Here is a 19,203-nt window from a genome sequence, read left to right as displayed (position 1 = left end):
TCATGAACGGGCATCTTCAGAGTGGAGACATCAGATTGATACGAACACCTTCAAATCTCAAATAAGTGTACAGACGCTCAAGAGAAAAAAATCCACCATGACCCAAATATCCCTGACTCAAAATGTCAGTGAGAGTTGTCCCTTCAAAAGGTAGCAATATGTTTTCTAGGAGACATGAAATGCTTCAAATCAATATATATTATATTAAAACTTTAGTTTGGGAAGGTTTCTTTTTTAATAAAACATCAAAAGAAGAAAGAAAAGTATTGTTTTAGCCCCCTGTGTCCCATGGGAGACACAAACTTTTACATTCTGTTGGTGTAGACATGAGAAAGTGCTCTGGGCAGAGAAATGAAATCAATATTCTGATTCCATGTCTGACTGGGCATTCTGAAGGCTTCTCTGGGGCAGTGATGGCCACTTAGGCCCCAGTTTCTCTGATCCAGGGCTCCTTAAATTCTTTTGCATTTGCCCAAGAAAGATTTATTTGTACTGTTATATACAATGGGTATGCAAATCAAATATTTATCTACAATAAATCATAAAATTTAAATAATTATCTGATACATATTTTATCATTTATTGAAAATTAAAGAAAAGTTATATACCAATGAGATATCACCTTATTATTTTTATGTAAAGAAATTTTGGCAGAATATTTGATACTGTAGGATATATAGTATCTTCAAGGTTTGTCAATGTTGATCAACATTTTAATCTAATAATTGTCAATGCTAAGAATGTCACTGCATGAATTAGTAGTACAAAATGACAGAAGTATGTTTAGGGTCACTGAAGAAAGATATTGTTGAAAATTCCCTCTTACTCTTAAGCCAAATTCACTGAATGAATTTTCATGCCTCGAGTCAACAACTCAAGCAGTAATTTTTTAAATCAAGAAATTTAAGACAATATGATCCAGTGGCATAATAATGTAATACTTAATTTCCTCTCCTGGTCTCAGGCACTGCACTCATATGCATAAAACCATACTCAAATACACATATGCACAAATATTAAAACAAAAGTGAGTCTAATAAGTAAATAAGCAAATAGAACCAATCTGGGGGAATTAGGTGAATAGGCAAGTTCAGACATTGGAGTGCAAGTCTGACACAGTCTTAGAGAGCTAACAGCAGTACCTAGTACTGTGACACACTGGCAAAGGCTGCCTTTGCTACATCAAACAGAAGTCAAGGTCATAACTCTAGGTCTTTGGAAAAACAAAGAGCTTTAATGAAAACTGACCAGCAAGCTTAAATGTACCTTTTAGATGAGCCTGGTGGTAAAGAGAGCCAAGCATCCTTGCGAAAGAGGCTATAGTGGGATGCCTGAGTGCACCTAAAAGTCTCAAAGGAAGACTCTGCACTTTGTAGACACATCTTATAGAAAATTTCGGTCTGTTCTGCAACGATAGACAGCACCCCTTGTGTCTAAACTTGAGGTTGCGGAGTACCTGTTCCATCATGTTCTAGAAGACCTTTGACCCCACAAGCCTCTCAAGATCACTTTGGCTGAGGTTGTATGGTTCTGCATCTTTGCCTTCCCACACCAAAAAAAAAGAAGCAGCTGGAATTGTTTTCATTACAAGGAAGTTTCTGGGTATAGTTTTGGTTTTGGTGTTTCTGGGTATTGAACACTAGACCTTATGCTAGGCCGGCAGCCTACCACTGAACTGAAAAATGAGATACAGGGAAAACTAGGAGACATGGGAAATAGAGGAGCCTGGTTAAAGCCTCTTCCAATTGAGAATGAAGAATTCCAGCATAGCCAGCAATTGCTAGGAAAGTTGCTGACACAGAGATAATATTCCCCTTTTTGTTTTTTTATTTGGTTCTTTGGTAGTTTGGTTTTGGTTTTTCAAGACAGGGTTTCTTTGTGTATCTCAGGACATACTAAAACTAGGTCTGTAGACCAGGCTGACCTCAAACTCACCTGCCTCTGCCCCCCACATTCTGGTATTACATAGAGAACACTATAATAGCAATGAGCCCTCTTTAAGGCCTAAGTCTCTGTGATTTTCAGGTATGGCAGTATTCCTTTCTTGATATTTTCAGGGACTCTAACAAGCAAGATTATATCTTTGTTTACAGTAAAACCTAATTTCTCCTACCACCCCATGACCTAGAGTGTTACCTCATAACCTGTAATCCCATCCAATCACATGAATCATCTAATAATGTCATTTATCAAAAATAGAACAGAAGAATAACAAGGCCCAGACTGGAGTGGTGGTTTGGCATTTAAGAGTGTTTGCTGCTCTTCAAGAACACTGGCGTTGGTTCCCATCACCCACATTAGGCAGCTCACAACCACCCATAACTCTGCTCCAGAGGACTTGGATCCCTCCTTTGACCTCCACAGGCATCAGCACTCCTGTAGCATCTGGTAATGTTTTTTCACTATTTCATTTATTTAGATCCTAAGAGATGTCCATATTTAAATGAACTTTTTAAAAGCTTTTAGATGTGTATTAGAAGCAAAGCATCAAGCCCCACTTCGGTACCCAAAGTGTGGCAAAGCCAGTAAGTTTTTAGGTGAAGACACATGTCTAGCTATGAATGGATAAGCCAGAGAGTGTAGGGTTAAAAGAGCATTGGCAAGCTTGGCTAGCCTGGAGGGTGCCAGTGAAGCTGTCAGATATGAGAAACAGAACTATGTCAAAGCTACCCTGTTATTAATTACTATTAATATTTATTAATTATTAATTCCTTAATCATTTTTTCTTTTAAGATGTATTTAAAAAACCATTTTTCACAAGAAAGAAGTGGAGAGGTGTGTAGTGGCCTGGCAGCAGGATTTGATATCCTGTTCCCACAAGGATATCACAGAGTCCTACCAAATGTGGTAATGTGCATATGCACATAAAAAAATTAAAGTATCTTTACCAACTGTCTTACTTTCTAGTCTCTGTGATAAAATATTCTGACAAAAACAAACAACTTGGTGGGAAAAGGGTTTATTTTATTTCAAAACTCCAATCTCCAGTCCATCATGTGGGGATGTCCCAGAAGCAGGAGCCTGAGGCTGCTAGAGACCTTGCATCCATAATAAAGAGCAAAGAGAAGAGTCAGTTAATGAATGTCATGCTTGACACTTATCTCTCATCCTTCACTCGTATACTGTTGCCTGTGGTGAGCTATGTCATTAATTAATAACCGAAACACTTCTCCACTGATATGCCCACAGACCAACCCAACCCAGTCTCATTACATCTCTTCTCAAATATTTCTCCATTGTGTCAAGATGACAACTAAAACTGACCCAATGAAGCAACCTCTAAGCCATAACTTCAGAAACTACCAAAAATAACACATGTTACTCTCCTAAAGATACTACAGATAACCCGAGTTCTGTTCCCAGGCTCACAACGACCTATAAGCCAAACTTCAAGGAACTCAATGCAATGTAGTTAATATATCAAAAAGAAATTTTGGATGGGTGAAAATAAGAGATTGAAAAGAGTAAGATACAATTCTTGCTTCCTTCTGATAAGAATGTAGCTTCCAGTTTATCTCATAAATTAAAATATAGAGGTAATTGTAGAAGTTGAATTTTCTCTATCTCAGTCCCATTGGACTGGTTTCTATCTGCCCACTGGGTCCTGCAGCCACTTAATGAAATAATGACTCTGAGGCTTAGTATCTCTTAGAATGGCATAGGCTTTTTATTGGGTAACTGTCTTTTAGTTATTAACCCATTTCTATTCATCTGTGTATCACCACATGGCCTTGGTTTACCAGTGGTGATGCCCATGGTATTTTGACTCCTGGGGCTACATGGACACTATAGGCCAGATTCAATCCCACTTCTGACACCACCCAAGAGAGCTCAAGAGGAAGAGATGCCCACAACCCTGTCCTTCAGCTTTTAGGTTGTCACATAGGCAGGCAAGCCCTAAGGCATGGCTTGCTGCCCCAAAAGTCACTGGCTAAAGGGATTAAAATCGCACAGGAGTACTTATTTAGCTTATTCCCTAATTTAATGGAAATCACCAAGCAAACATATCATTTTCAAATGATTCCCTAATCTATTCTTTAAACCCATTTAAAGTAACCCAGTGCTTGCCTAGCATGAGAGACACAAATCCTTGGGCTGTGTCCCCAACACTCCACAAACCAGGTGTGATGGCACATGCCTGTAGTCCCAGCACTCTTCTGGGGGTGGAAACAAAAGATCAGGAAGTTAGGATTATTTTTAGCTACCTAAGGAGTTCCAAGGCCAGCCTGGAATACATGAGACCTTGTCAAAAAATAAAAAATAAAACTAACAACAAAAACCCAACTGTTTAAAAGACAAGAAGAAATAAAAATTAAATGACAAAATTCTTTAAATAGAAACTGCAAAGATAAAAAGACAAAATAACCCCAAACTTAGTTTTTCAGTCACCAAAATGTGGACTGAAACCAAAAGACACTCAAATCGACAACCCAGATGCAGGTCTGTGCAGGCACAGTGTGAAGTCCAAAAGGTAGAAAGGAAGCAGCCTGTTCCCAACAGCAGCTCAGAGAATAACTTCCGCAGAATAAAGACACAAAAGTGAAGCTCCAAAACATTGTTGAAAGAACTTAAAACCTAAATACTCCCCAAGCTACTTGAAACATTTAATGTACTCTTAACTGTCCTGGCAGGAAGAAAACTATTCGAAAGACACCCTTGTGTCCCTCCTTTTGATTATCAGATTATGTAAATAGTTGTCCCCAAGAAATGTCCCAGGAGTCTCATGCTGGGAGAAGAAAAAGGAGGCTGAAGCCTGTACCAGCCAGAAAAGAAGCTTGTCTTCTAGGAAGACTCCATACAGTGCTGAGAGCTTCTCAGACTGCCTCACAGAAAACACTGAAGGTAACAGAAAGAACCACACCTTGACCAGGACTGAGCAGCTAATCACAGCATCATAGTTCTTGACTTGTGTTTAAGCCTAAGCATCATGACAGTACCACAAATACAAATTTGAAAAGGGTGTCACTGGACCTCTTTGTCCCTCTTCCTGGTGTGACCATACTGAATAAATCTCCTTTCTCTGTTTTTGACTATTTTTTTCTTTAATTGGTTGGTTGACTAGTGGCCTCACCTAGCTTATCATTGCCAGGGACCAGGCTCTGACCCTGATTACCCATTGGCAATGTTTCTATTTTCTGTGGTCACCCTATTGTGAAATAAAGAATCAGAATGTCTTTTATGACTCACTTACTATAATAATTTTATTATTAATAATATTAAATAAGAAATAAAATTCACAAAAAAAGAAATAAAATTCACATCTCTAACTACTATAAGAATACTCTTATCTCATCTTACCTACCAATTAACCTCTTCCCATCTTCTTCCCCTTGCCTCCCCAGCCTTTGATTACAACTATTTAACTCTCTACTCTGTGAGATGAATGTTTTAAAAATTCCACAAGCATATGCAGTTGTGTAGTATTTGTCTTTATGTGCCTGGCTTATTTTAGTTAATGCAGCTCCTCCAGACCCATCATGTTGTCACCAATGGTAATATTATTTTCTTTTTGTGGCTGAGAAGAGTTCATCGTGTATAAATGTTACATTCTCTTTATCTACTGGCGAGCATTTATATTGATTACATACATCTGGTATCATGAATAGTGCTAAAAAATGAAGAGATGGGGCTAGGGTGATGGTCAAGTGGGCAAGCATGATCATATGTGTTCAATATCAAGAACCCCTGTAACAATCCAGGTGTGGATGCACATATGCTTACTATGCCAGAATTTCCAGGGACAGTTTGAGTAGATGCAGAAAATTGCTGGCCTTTGTGGTGCAGCAATCTATCTCCAGACTCAACTAGAGACCCTTTCTCAAGGAAATAATATGGATAGTGGTAGGACAGGACACTCAATATCTTCCCCTGGTCTACATACATGCATAAATTCTCTCACACACATTCACATGTAACATCATATACAGACACAAAATGAAAATACATCCATATTTATAGGTAGGGATACTTAGTATTGGTAAGAAATTCATGCTAGATAAAGTCTGCACATTCAATACAGCCCTTACAGTGGGATTAGATCTGACTGTCAACTTGACATACAGTGGACTCACCTAAAAAATGAGTCTCACTTGTCTAGTTTAAACTCTCCTGTGGGCATGTTTGTCAGGAATAATATTTACTGCTTTAATTGAGATGTTAAGATCCACCAACTGTGGATGGCATCATTCCCCAGAAAGTGAATTCTAGACTGTGTAAGAGTAAAGAAAGCAAACTGACTACTAACATTAATGCATGGATTCATTGTTCCCTGATCTTGACAATGGAAGTAATGTGATTATCTACTTCAAGTTCCTGCTGCTTTGACTTCCCACAATAATGGACTGAAGCCTGGAATTAAAAGGGAATTTTTTTCTTCTTTTAGTTGCTTTGCAAGCTTTTTTATTACAATATCAATGAAGCTAAGACATTTTCCAAAATGTTGTGTGACTTTTTCTGGGAGACATGAACTAACAAGTATTTGCCCTTCTTAAGGGACTGATGAGCAACCAAGTAAACCTTTCCAACCAAGCCCATCCCGGTAAACCAATGAATTTACTTGGATTAATTATAGGAACATAAATGGGGGTTGCTTACAGAAATGACCAAAGGTAGCGATATCACTGAATAACTAATCCCACCTTGAGTTCTGATTAATCAAAGCTGCAGTCCTGGAACTTCATGTAGTTATTGTTGCCAAGTAAGAGAGCTTCCTGTTCTTAGCAATCCTTACGTGGACATGGAGGGTCCTCCTGAATCTTGTAAGTTTCAGAGAATTCTTGAGACTTATGAGTTGTTTACCACCTCTGTATTACACTCTCTCTAGGATAGAATTCTTTCATTTAGAAATTCCTGAACCTTAGGAAACTAAAGAGGAACATTTCAACTTGTAGGAAACATCATCATAAAAAAGTCAATCTTCAAATTCATAAAAAACAAGGAATTCCAAAGAGCACAGATAACATGATAAAAATTAAATTTGTTTTGAGGTTATATTTCTTTGTGTACACTACTAACATTAGCAAATTTTATTCTTTAAAAATGAGTTTATCTGTCCAACTAGTGTTAGAAGTGTGCTTTAAGTAATCATAATTTTCCAATTTCTGAAAGTTCCAAGAAATACAAGTTTATTGTTCCCAAACTTCAAAGAATAACATGTCAGGAATTTGAAAACATGAACTTGAAGGTATTTGCTGTATTTCACAAGGCTACAATGTAACCTTGGTATTGAATAAAATGTTTTTAATTAATTATTTTAAAGACCAAACTTGGAAGACCTTACCTTCTCAAATTTGAACTCACTACAAAGCCATAATCATTAGGAGAGATAAACAAATCTGATAAGACAGAATTGAGAGTCTATGAATAAAAGCATGCATCCATAGTCACTTAATTTTAGACAAGTTACCCTAGTCCATAGAATGGAGGGAAATGATCTCTTCTACATGCTTTGGAACACTTGAATAATCACATGAAAAAAGTATGAAATTGGAACCCTCTTATCACATCACACATGTAAAATTAACTAAGGTGTTGAGAAAACTTATACACAAATATGAGGATCTGAATTCAAATCACAGAAGTCACAAACCTGAGCATGACTGCATACATCTGTAATCCAAGTGCTTCTATTCAAAGATGGACATAAAGACAGAAAAATACCAGGAAGCCCATAGGCCAGCTAGCCCAGAATGCACAGTATCAAAACAAAGACACTGCCTTAAGTGAGGTATAAGGCAAGGACCAATAATGAGGTTGTGCTCTTACCTACATACACACATACCATTTGTATGCCCACACACACACACACAGACACAGACACAGACACAGACAGACAGAGACAGAGAAGAGGTGTGAGGAAGAAAAGATATTCTCATGAAACTCCTGCAAGCAAATAATGTTTCAGTGTCCTTGGCCTTAAGTTTGACTGCATTTGTAGACAAAATACCAAAACAGGTACAACAGAAGCAAAACTGGACATCACTAGACTACATCAGAACTAAAAGTGTGGGGAAATAAAGAGAATTATCAAGAAGATGAAACACATCCTATGAAACAAAAAATCAAATATCTGATAAGTATTTAATATATAGAACACATAATGAGCTGCTACCAAAAGCAAAAGAGAAATAACTGGAAATAAGTGAGGATCTTGAATAAGTTTTTCTACAAAGAAGATACAAATATCCAAGAAACTACTACCAACTCACCTAACCAGTGAAGACCACTTGGACTGAAAACCGTGAGGGTCTTGAATAAGTTTTTCTACAAAGAAGATACAAATAGCCAAGAAACTATGATTAAACCACCTAATCACAATGAGATTCCTTGACATCTACTAAGATAGCACACTGTGGTGTTTGGACTGAGAAACACTCCCATTGGCTCATGTATCTGAGTGTGTGGTCTCCAGATAATGGTGCTGTTGAGAGTTTCTAGGACCTGTAGGAAGCTCAGGCCTGTTGGAGGAAGTGTGTCTCTGGGAACAGGTTTTTGAGGTGTTAAGAACCAGCCCCACTTGCTTCCTGTGTGCATGAAAATGTGTTCAGTTGGCTTCTGATTTTGTGACCTTGCCTTCACTAACTGTTGTCATGCTTTCCCCACCATGATGGAATCTATCACTCTTGAACAACAAGCAAAAATAACCTTTGTCTCCTCTGTGTTGAATTTGGCCAAGGCATTTTATCATGGCCACAGAAAGGTAACAAATACAGATGATTATAGACAAAAAATAAAATAACAAGTGTTAACAAGGACTTGGGAAAAGGTGGGATCCTTGTAGACTGCTTGTGAAATTATAAAGATAGTTAGCCACTAAGAAAAACATTTTTACTTATTCAAAAGTAAATATAGGTGGGGCTAGCTAGGGGAACTGACTCAGTTGGTAAAACTCTTGCCCTACAAGTAAGAAGTCCTAAGTTCAGCCACAAGAATCCATGTCAAATAAGCCAAGAGAGGTAGAGTGTTCTTGTAATCCCAGCACTAAGGAGGCAGAAGCAGGTGGATCCCTGGGGCCTACTGGCCCTACTTAGACCTACTTGCATAGCTAATTTGGTGTATGGAATCTGCGGAATGACAACCTTGGTTATCCTCTGGCCTCCACATACTTATGCATTCATATGTATACAACATACATTTGAATACTTGCACATGCACACACACATATATAAGAAAAAGTAGCTGTTCAATGTAAGTATATGGTACAGTATCACACAAAAATAAAAATATTACGGAAATTAAGAAGAAATGGTTACCCAAAAGCATGAAAGTAGATTTACATATACCTTATCAAAGATTAGTTAGCAGAACTAGAGGAAAGTAGATGATGCTTAAAAAAATGAGACTTGAAAAACTTATTATAGCATCCATTCATATGTGGAAATTTCTCTAGCATAAAAAGCACTTTCTTTTCAAACACACATGAAGCTTTGACAGAAGCAATCGCGTGTTAATCCACCAAGGAAATCTTAGCAAATTCCAAAAGCAAAAATCAAAGAGGCTACATTCACTGCACAAATTCAATCAAAGGAGACAAGAGCAACAGAATGCTACTCTAAAGAAAATCCATATGTCCGGATGTTAAGATCATGTGTTTAATTAATTACTGGGTTAAAGAGGAAATCAAAATTAGAACTTCAATGGGAAGCATTCATAACAAGGTAAGGCAGAATGTTGCTTCCATAGTTCCAATATAGCAACCCCAAATACTAACTTGATACAGACACACAGGTTTCCAAAACATGAAATTCATCAGTTTCCTAAATGAAGCAAACAAACCCAGCAGCAGTGTCCAGGACTTCTAGAATAAACCACAGAGTCAATAGTCTCTGAGTCACTCAGCTGTGACAAGTCTCATGTTTCATTAGCCAAATCATCTCCCTTTCATTTTCTTTTATTTACTTGTTTTGCATGTGTATTTATATGTAGTGTGAACATGTGTTTGAATGTGAGCACACACGTGTGTGGGTGCACATTTGTGCTGGGATAAGTACATATGTGTACATATGCTTGTGGAGGCCAGAGACTGACACTGACTGCCCTCTCGGATTACTCTCCACTTTACTAACAAAGTCAGGCTCTCTTGCTGAACCCGAAGTTCACCACTTCAGCTAGTCTAGTTTACCAGGCAAACCCCTGTCTCCACCTACTATGCACTGGGCTTACAGGTGGCTATCATGGCTGCCTAGCTTTTATATGGGGGCTTTGGATCCAAACCCCAGTCCTCATGCTTACATGGTAGGTTCTGTCTACTGAGTATTCTCCAAAGTAGCCCAGCAACCTTGTTAAGGATAACTCTGCAGTTTGACTTACAGATTTTCAGCTTGGAATTCGAGATAGCTCAGTAGTTAGTAGTACTTCTGCTCTCACAGGGGATCTGGGGCCTGATCCCAGCACTCAAATGGTGACTCACAACCATTCTCTTCTCCAGTTCCAGGGGATCTTATGCAGTCTTCTGATCTCCTCTGGTACCCAGTACACACAGGATGCACACAAACTCATACAGGCACGCAAACACACATACACAAAAAGTAAAAAATTTAAAAGCTTTTTCAACTTTCTCATGATGAAAAAATGGACTCATAAACCCATTCTGAACTCCATTTTCAATACAGCATTCCAAAAATCCCATGAGAATTGCAGGACTTTATGACAAAGTAAGGTGCTCAGCTCTAGGCTAATGCAAGTATCCTGCAAGCACTTAGGATGAGCAACGCATTAGTGGTGTAAATGTACTTTGGAGTCAAATTGTGTTCATGTGAGTTTCATAAATGTTCTTTGGTGGTAAAATGTGCTTAGTTTATAATGGTGTTATCAGTATATAACCCCACAGTGGGTTGAGAATCGTCTGTAGTTTATTTCAGGTAGTCATGCCAACAGTTAACAATCAGAGACAGTGCACAGATAGCTGAGTTTCAAACCCCCCTCATACCACAAAAGCAAGATGGGATACATCAGGGTAGTGTGCACACAGAATGAAGGTCTTTCAAAGACACTCACTACTGGACCCTCTTCTCAGTTACAGTCCTATATGTAGTTCTATGTATGTCCTGCAGATATTTTCCTTCTGTGTTACCAAGGCAGACCAAAGGATTTTCACTACTCAGCCTCCTTCAGGTCCTCATTTACACAAACAGCAACTACTCAAAGATGCTACGTTACTGGAAGCCCAACCTAACACAGTGATGACTCAGAAAAGTAGCAACTCCAGAGCTCTCTGCAGGTCTGAGACTCTCCTCTTAGCAGCTCTGCTGGTCAGTCTCTGTCCCCAGTAGATATTTACTGCTTCTGTAGCCTAGGGAGGAGGTAGTGGAGTGGGCATTGAGGAGGCTTCAAAGGGGAAGTTATAGTGAATAATCTAAGTTCGGCTTCCACAGAGAGTGAAGGCTTTTACAGCCTGAGACTCATGAGCCTCCTCTTCATTCCTGGGGAAAATGCACCAACTCTGAGAAGCTGCTGGACAATAGCCTTGAAGTGGTGGTTTTACACACATTTTTCTTTTATAATCATTACAACTACAAAGATCTGGGTTTCTATTTTCTACGCATTATTTTAGACCATGCAGAATGACTGGGGAACAGATGACTAGATCAACTAGTGTTATCTGTAGCTTCACATTAAAAACTTGGTTCCTGTCTCAGAGAAAGGAATTATAGCTGATTCCTGATGATAAGTAACAACAGATGAACATAACGCAAAAAGGTGTTTTACGCTTCTGCCATGCCCAACTTCCTTCAGTTTTAGCCACGCACATTTAAACTTAGAGATAGCGCGCTTTCTGTTCAGTTTTCTCTCTAATCTCTAGGAGGTTATTAGAAACCTTATCAGTAGTACCTTGTACTCAATCACTCCATTACAGGAAAATATTTTCCTGAAAGATCAGAAATTGCATTTTACCTCTTTCTAGCAAACTGCACGAAGCTGGTCATTTACAAAGCTCAGCATGAGAGAGGTCCTTGGATAAATGAGCTGTCAGGAAAGAGGAACAGAGTGGTGAGAAGACAAATACATCATCTCCCCTCCTGCTTCCATGCAGGACTGCAGCTCAGTGCTGGCTTTTTTTAAAACCCCTGAGACTATTTCCTCTTCCTATAGTTATCATTTAACCATTCTCTAGGCATATCAGTTTTAAAAGGGGAACTCATCTCTAACAAGTACATCTATCCCTCTAGTTTAAAATTTGAAAAAAAGTTTCTTCCGCTTTAGCATGGCTTTCCAAAAATGTGTGTGTGAGTGTGTGTGTGTGTATGTTCTGTGTGCTTATGTAGGCATAGTCATACATTCTTCTATGTGCATACATGTGCATGTGTAGATAATGTGTGTACGATGTGTGTGTGTGATCTGTGTACTTGTATATGCACAGCTGGGCATCCTTCCCGTGTGTGTGTGTGTGTGTGTGTGTGTGTGTGTGTGTGTGTGTGTGTGTGTGTGTGTGTGTACAAGCACCAGCCTGTGGAGATCAGAGGATAACTCTGTTGGTTCTCACTTTCTTCCTTGCTTGAGACATTTGGCACAGTGTATGGCAGGCTGACCTGTGATCCTCTGGAATTCCTCCTGCTTCTGTCCCCCACATACCCAAAGGAACACTAGACTTAAAGGTGCATAGATTTGGGGAATCTTTTTTATTTTTTAAAATTTAAATTAGAAACAACATTATTTTACATATAAAGCCCAGTTCTCTCTCCATCCCATCCTCACATTACTCCCACTAGCCCCCCATCTCATCCCCTTTCTGCTCCCCAGGGAGGGTGAGTCCTTTAATGGGGGATCTTCAAAGTCTGTCATATCATTTGGAGCAAGGCCCTCTCCCATTTGTCTAGGCTGAGAAAGTATCCCTCTATGGGAAGTGGGCTCCCAAAGTCCATTCATACACTAGGGATAAATACTGATCTGCTACCAGAGGCCCCATAGATTGCCCAGGCCTCCTAACTGGCACCCACATTCAGGGGGCCTGGTTCAGTCCTCTGCTGGTTTCCCAGCTGTCAGTCTGGGGTCCATGAGCTACCCCTTGTTCAAGTCAGCTCTTTCTGTGGGTTTCCCCAGCCTGATATTGACCCCTTTGCTCATCACTCCTCCCTCTCTGCAACTGGATTCCAGGAGTTCAGCTCAGTGATTTGGGGAATCTTAACTCAAATCCTCATAGTTGCTAGGCAAACTTTATTTTTTTTATATTTTATTTTCCAGTTTAAATTTAGATAAGAACGAGGTTGCTTCACAAGTCAGTTCCAGGTCCCTCTCCCATTCCCTCCCCTCCTCCCGTGCCCTTCCCCCAACCCCCCCATTATCCCCTCATTCCCCCAGGGAGGGTGAGGCCCTCCATGGGGGTGTCCATAGTCTGTCATTTCATATAGGGCAGGGCCTAGACCCTTCCCCAAGAGTTCAGGGTGAGAGTGCACCTCACATTGTTCTATGGGAGTCCAAAGTCCGTGTGTATACTTGGGTCCTGAGTGAGGTAACCCAGTCACAAAAAGAGAAACATGACATGTACTCTCTCATATATGGATTTTAGACATAGATCTGGGGAGTGGCAGCCTACAATCCTATGGCCAGAAAGTCTGGGAAACAGAAACTTCATTTAGTGGCTGATTGAAGAAGAGGCAGACTCCCTTGGTTAAGTACTGAGCTGAACTCAAGAAAGCCAGTAACAGAGAGGGAGGACTGATGATCAAAGGGATTAAGACTGGGCTGGTTTAACCCCCCAGAAACAGCTGACCAGACAAAGGTTAACTCTTGAATCCCAGGCATCAGCCTGGGAATCCAGCATGGGACTGATCAAGACCCCCTGAATCTGGGTTGTCAGTGAGGAGGCCTAGGGAATCTATTGAGCCTTGGGCTTGGCAAACTTTAGATACTGAGCAATCTACTCGACCCCAATAAGGATTTTTTTAAAGAATGAGTTTTGATTCATTATTAATGTTACTGATAATGTAGTTTACTATTCTGCTATGTAGTCAGAGATGAATAAATCAATGTTTTCAAGGATACTTTATTATATCAATATTACGATGAGTTTAATGACCTGACCCCATAAATATTTTTATTTTGTGTTATACATTTGTTTGTAGATAATTACACACACACACACACCACACATACATGCCATAGCACATGTGTAAAAGTCAAGAGGACAACTTGGAGAAGAAAGTTCTCTACCACCACCTCTTCCACCCCGTGGACACCAAAAATTGACCTCAGTTCATCATGTCTGGAGGTGTTGAAAACAAAACCCTTTTTCTATAATCACATTGAAAAGACCAGTGAAAAGATAGCAGTTTTTACTATATCATTCTGCAAAAACACAGCACAGAAGAGGGACAAAAATGGCTGGCATGATGACCTGACACAAGACAGTGATTTCTAAAGGCCCTAGCTGTAAGAAATTCCTGCTCTCTTTTCCCGATAGTCTGGTACTTCAGAGAGTACCCTGTTCTCAATCCCGTCATCCTATTGATTCCAGGTGCAAAGCCTTATCTAATGAACACTCTGGGCCTTGAGACTGCCCCCTTTTCTGATTGTGGTTCACCCACAAGACAACCTGCCTACAACTTTCCAACTCTCAGAGAAGTTCTAAGACAAGCAGGCACCAACCAGTCTTAGACTAGGGGACAGTGGCCAAGAATGTCCTGTTTATCTGTGACTCTTTGATGAGCTCTAAGCAAGCTCTCTCCATAAATGGACGCAAATAATTTATAATTTATTTCCTACAGCAGCAAGCACATTTGTCCTCTGAGCCATCCCACTGGCCCCAGATAAAGTATTTTATAACATAAAAGACATTAGACTTCTGATATTAAATGTGCCATGGTGTTGGAATAGAGGACCTCTGTTGTACAGATGAGGGTGCTGAAGCATAGAAGGAGACTGTGACAACTTAAGTTCCTCAAGAAAGCAACATCAGAGTTGCCTGTGTTTTTTTTTGTTTTTTGTTTTTTGTTTTTGTTTTTTTTGCTTTAAGTATGGCATGATAACCCTTTGCCATTTTGGAGAAAGACTGCCTCACTTTGGTAACCATGGCAACTAACTGAACAATAGATGTTAGCTATAACTGAACAAAAACTGATAGCTAGATCCATGGTGATAGTAATGGAGCTGTTAATACTCACTAGAAGAAGTTAGGTGAGTAGTACAGCAGTTACTTTCCCTCCTGCCCTTCCTCGGCAGTTTTAGGAAATGCTAGAGTATATAGAAAGTGGGATATTAATGGAAGGGGACTCTGTGATGCAGCTTCCATGAGGCCATCACTCATGAGGGGGGTAGGACTTTGTGGTGAGGCTACTGTTTGGGGATCCTCCACATTTCTGTAAATAACCCCAATAAATCGAATCATTCCTTTGGTCAGTCACTAGTTCCTTGAACAGACTTTGAAGCTATCCACCACAACCAACCCCAGGAAAAGTTTAACAGAGCCTCTTGATGGAGACTGTCATAAACCACCTTTTCCTCTACATAGTGATAATACTCCATGGAGAACTCTGACATTAGTCATCCATCATGCATCTTCTTTCAGAAAATGGTGTGTTTCCAAACTGGATCATATTTTCTTTATGTATATATGTATTGTGATATGTGTATAACCATGTGTGCCTGTTTGTGTGTGTGAGTGTAGGTATGCACGTGCTCACATCTTCTTTCAGAAAATGGTGTGTTTCCAAACTGGATCATATTTTCTTTATGTATATATGTATTGTGATATGTGTATAACCATGTGTGCCTGTTTGTGTGTGTGAGTGTAGGTATGCACATGCTCACATATGGTGTGTGTGTATGTGAAGGACAATTTTGGGTGTCAGTCTTTGCCTTCCACATGGTTTGAGTAAACATTCTTTATTGTTTTGTCACTGTGTGAACGCTAGTTGCCCCATGAATTTCTGGGGATTCTCTTCCTCCCTAAACCTCATCCATCTTGCATTAGGAGCACTGTGATCACATATTGATGCTACACCTCTCAATTTTCAAGGGTTCTGGGAATCCAAGCTCAAGTTTTCATGCTTACATGGCAAGACTTCACCCATCAAGCCATTTGTCTACCTTATACTTCGTATTCTAGAATAGACTATACTTTAAAAAGCATTCTAAAGTTAGCTTGCCACTTTAATCTTAATGCTGGCACACTAATGTATTAAAGCTTTCAGTTTGTTCTAAGCCACTGACAAGACCCAGTTCAGATCTCACTTCCTCTCGGAAGATTTCTTGGTGGCACAATTTTCACCCTTGTTGAATGTTGCGCAGTGAGTCTTTGGTAGAATAACCAATGACAAATGTTTGAGTAGCTTTGGACAAACCACCAAAGACAACCCAATTATCTGCCTCATAATGCAGGAATTCCTTCTCTGAACCTGTTACCCTGCTGGAACACGGCTGTGAACAAGGACTCTGGTCCTCTCTCATAGTAGGAGGCAGACCTTTTAAGGTGAAGCACTTGTGCAGATGTCATGCTCCTGGAGAAGAAATCTTCCTTCAGGCTCACAAGTTCCTAAAATACCCAGGAAGAAGAAAGGAAACAAAGACCTTAGAACTGGTGTGACAGCTAGTAGTAATTATCAACTTGACAAAATCTAGAATCACATGGAAGATAGGCCTGTGGACATGCCTGTGGAGGATTGTCTTGATTATATTAATTGAGGTGGGAAGACCCACTCACAGTGATTGGCAGCTTTCCCTATGTAGGATACTAGACTGTTTAATCAGAGACAGTGGGCTGAATGTTAGCATCTATTTATTACTCTCTGCCTCCATGATACAAGATGATGTAGCCAATGGTTTAAATTCCTGCCATCTTGACTCCGTTGCACTGAATCCAGAACAAGTTCCCTCTTGTTGATTTTTGTCTAAGAGCTTTTACTACGGAAAATAAATTAGATACATGCTAGTCTAGCATGCCTCCACCACAGTATGGAAGCCCTTTATACTCTCTACTTACAAATCTGGTTCTTAGCTCTGTCCTTTCTAAAGAGCTATTTCACTTCTTGGACCACTTCTATCTACTTTGATAACAAGGTGTAGACTTCAGTCTTCAATTCAAGTGAGGTTTCACCCTCTCTGTGATGATGCCCTAACTTTCCATGGCCCCTGAAACCATCTAAAGTGTGAATCTTGTTTCTCCCACAACATAGGAGAGTTCCCCTCTTGCTCTTCATGGTTTGTCACACACAATCTTCCTGCTCACAGAAGATCCTGTGATATTTAATATCAATTGTCAACTTGACATAGACTTAGCATCACCTATGAGAAGCATAAATTGTTTCTAAATTGGGTTAATTTAATGAAAAGTCTGACCCTAAATACAGTGTCATTGCATGTCTGCAGTCCTAGACTGAATAAAAGGGGGAGAGCTGAGCATCAGTTTTCACCTCTTTCTGACTCCTGACTGGGAAAGCAATGTGACCATCTGTCTCAAGATATTTCCATGGTGAGTCCTCTGACGTGATAGACAGTGCCCTCAAACCACGAACCAAAATAAACCCCTCCTTCTTTAAAGTTCTTTTGTCAGGTATTTCGTCATAGCAACAAGAAAAAACAACTAATTCAGATTTCTAATTCATCTGAAACATTCTATAACCTGTAGAACTCATCCTCTCTCCTAGCATTGTTACCTGCTCCCTTCCTGGTCACTTCCCCCATATCCTCAAGTTTCTGGCTCTGGATCACTGTCTTTCTCTTCTTCATGACCCATAGCAGTTTTTGGTGACTTAAAAACCACAATCAATGTTCCTAATATTTTTCAGTTCCTTTACCATCTCATGGCCCGTGAGTTTTCTTTCTCTCTCTTGTCAAGCTGTCAGCCACATATCCTCACTGTATTGATGTATTGTGTTGTATTTTTCAATACTGTCATAGTGTTAGGTAATTTGTTTTTAAATTATGCAAAATGAAATAAAGTAGAAAAGGACATTTCAGGATCTGATGCTGAAGTATAGTAAACCTAATGCTTGTTTCATGACACTCTGCTTAGTTTATTTGCCCATGTACTGCAGATGTATACATCACCAATAACCAACTGTAGGGAACATCACCAATGTCCACCTACCATCAGTGCTTTCTGTTGAAGGCTCCTTAGTCTCTACCACTCCTTAGATCAATTTGTGCCTCCTTTTCTCCTTCTTCCTCTCTCTATTCCTCTGGATTTATTATATAAATGTCTATTAGTACAATAAATGATAGGGACTATTCTGAGTGACAATATTCAAAGGTGAGTGCAGCATAGCATTATTTATTGTTATCACCTTACATGACATGGTAGAGAAAACAAGCATGTAGTGGTCCTTGTATAAATAAATACTATTTTGGCGACAATCATTTAGGTTTGGCTTACACATTTTGAGATAAGTTTAGGTAAGCCATCTAGTCCCCTTTGTAGCTCAAATTGCCCTCCAAAGTGCAGTCCTCATGGCACAGTTGTCTGAGTGATGACATTACACGTGTGAACTATCACATCTAGCTTTAAAATTATTATAATTTTTCACTATTGTTATTGTATCCATGCAGAATCTCATGTAGCCTAAGCTGGATTTTAGTCCCCCATCCTCGTGCCTCTACCACCCAAGTGCTAGGATTTTCAGGTGTGTACTACATGCCCAGTATATTACAGATTTTGTAACTGCAAATTTCACATGTTTTTCAAAACCTCCATCTTCATTCTATCCCCCAATGTCCACGTTCCCTCCCCAATTTCATGTAAACTTTTTAAAATCTCACTGAGTTCACTAAGTGAGACTAGTATACACATGGATATAGGGCCACCTACCACAGCATGGGTAGCCTCTCATGGGCTGCATCTGTAAACTGACTCTTCCTCTCCTAGCAGCCACCAATTGCTGGTCCCCTACTCATTCTTATATCTCAGCCACAATCATTCTCCACTACACCGAGCCTTTTTGTCCAGCAGGCCTGGTGCTCATTTTCCCCTTGTCTAGCCAGAAATCAGTAGTTGGTTCTCCCAGAAGTGCCCTTTGTGCTGAGATCTTCCAAGGCAGACCCATAACCTGATTGCTCTTCATTCCTGGCACTAGCACTGTGCCTGGCAAAAATCTGGTGTTCAGAATGTATTTGTTAAATGATCAAGGCTGTTAAATTTATGAGACTGAATCACAATGCACAGCAGATATGAACCTCTACTGTTTCTGTTTAATTCTGTTTATCACTGAACCTGCACAGAACTTAATCTCCTCCATCATTGTTCCTCATATTTCTGCTGTGCAAAGTTTTATT

The 19,203-nt window shown here is 39.7% G+C and overlaps 1 long non-coding RNA gene across 1 annotated transcript; it reads right to left on the bottom strand.

Moving 5' to 3' along the window:
* Positions 1-11,781: 11,781 nt before the first annotated feature.
* LOC121136647 lies at positions 11,782-17,449 on the bottom strand. The gene is made up of 3 exons (XR_005873690.1): positions 17,346-17,449; positions 16,398-16,468; positions 11,782-11,964 (listed from the first exon to the last, which is right to left on the bottom strand). It is a non-coding gene; the product is annotated as an uncharacterized LOC121136647 (long non-coding RNA).
* Positions 17,450-19,203: the final 1,754 nt, after the last annotated feature.

Source organism: Mesocricetus auratus, unplaced genomic scaffold, assembly GCF_017639785.1.
Source record: "Mesocricetus auratus isolate SY011 unplaced genomic scaffold, BCM_Maur_2.0 Super-Scaffold_100676, whole genome shotgun sequence".
In the NCBI taxonomy this organism is placed as follows: domain Eukaryota; kingdom Metazoa; phylum Chordata; class Mammalia; order Rodentia; family Cricetidae; genus Mesocricetus; species Mesocricetus auratus.
The sequence above is the reverse complement of the archived record's forward strand: the minus strand, read 5'-3'. Positions and strand labels throughout refer to the sequence as shown.